Below are 1,230 nucleotides of genomic sequence, written 5' to 3'. Positions count from 1 at the left end.
TTTTAATTCAGGTGGGATAGACAAGACAAAAATTTGGTTCCTGTGGGTTTGATTTAACCTTCTTCAGTTTTAGTTTGAACTTATATATGAGTAGTTGATGGTCTGTTCCACAATCAGCATGTGGCCTATTTTCACAGCTGATATTGACTGCTCCAACAATTCTTTCCACTGATGCAATCAATCTGATGCCTGTGCATATCATCATGTGAAATCCATGTGTATAGTCTGATTTTATGTTTCTTATAAAAAGTATTTGTAATGAATAAATCATTGACTGTGCAAAATTCTCATTCTATCTCCAGCCCCATTTCTGTCACAAAGTCCATGTTTTCCATCTACTGATCCTTTTTCTCTCTTCCCCACTTTTGCATTCCAATTACCTATTATTATTACTATTATTATTATTATTTTTGCATGTTTGATCCATTTCTGACTGCAAAAGTTGGTAGAAATAATCTATTCCTCATCTTTGGCTCTAAGAATTGATACATATATTTGAATGATAAAGGTATTCACCAGACTTCCTTGTATGTGTGTGCATATTATTATCCTGTAGCTCACAACTTTGTATTTCAAGATGGATCTAGAAATGACTTTTGTAACTATCCAACTTCTCAAATTATTCGCTCAGCATACAGGCTAAATAAGTATGGAGAAAGTTTACAGTCTTGACACATACATTTCTTAATTTTAAAGCAGGCAGTGTTCCCTTCTTCTGTTCAGACACCTTGATATAGGGCTAGGTTTTGCATGAGAATGATCAGTGTTCTGGGATTTCTGTTCTTCTCAATGTTAACCATAGTTTGTTATGATCTACACTGTCAAATGCCTTTGCATTGTCAAGAAATCACCAATACATGTTCTTCTGGTCTTCTTCGTTTCCTGCCAAGATCCATCTGACAATGACAATGATATCCCTATTATCAAGGCCTCTTCTAAACCCTACTTGAACTTCTGGCAGTTCTCTGTCAATGTACTATTTTAGTTGTCTTTGGATGATTCTCAGCAGTATTTTGTTTGCATATGATATCTGATAATTTCAAACATTCTGTTGTATTACCTTCCTTGGGATTGGGAACAAATATGAATCTCTTCCAGTTAATTGACCAAATAACTGTCATCCAAATTTCCTGGGACAGATTAGAGAACAATTCCAGGGCTGCATCTTTTAGTTGGAACATGTCAATTGGTATCTCATCTATTCCTGTTGTTGTTGTTGTTATGTGCCAT

The sequence above is a fragment of the Elephantulus edwardii genome, unplaced genomic scaffold (genome assembly GCF_000299155.1).
Source record: "Elephantulus edwardii isolate Elephantulus edwardi_28Jun2011 unplaced genomic scaffold, EleEdw1.0 scaffold00165, whole genome shotgun sequence".
In the NCBI taxonomy this organism is placed as follows: domain Eukaryota; kingdom Metazoa; phylum Chordata; class Mammalia; order Macroscelidea; family Macroscelididae; genus Elephantulus; species Elephantulus edwardii.
Note: the sequence above shows the minus strand (reverse complement) of the source record.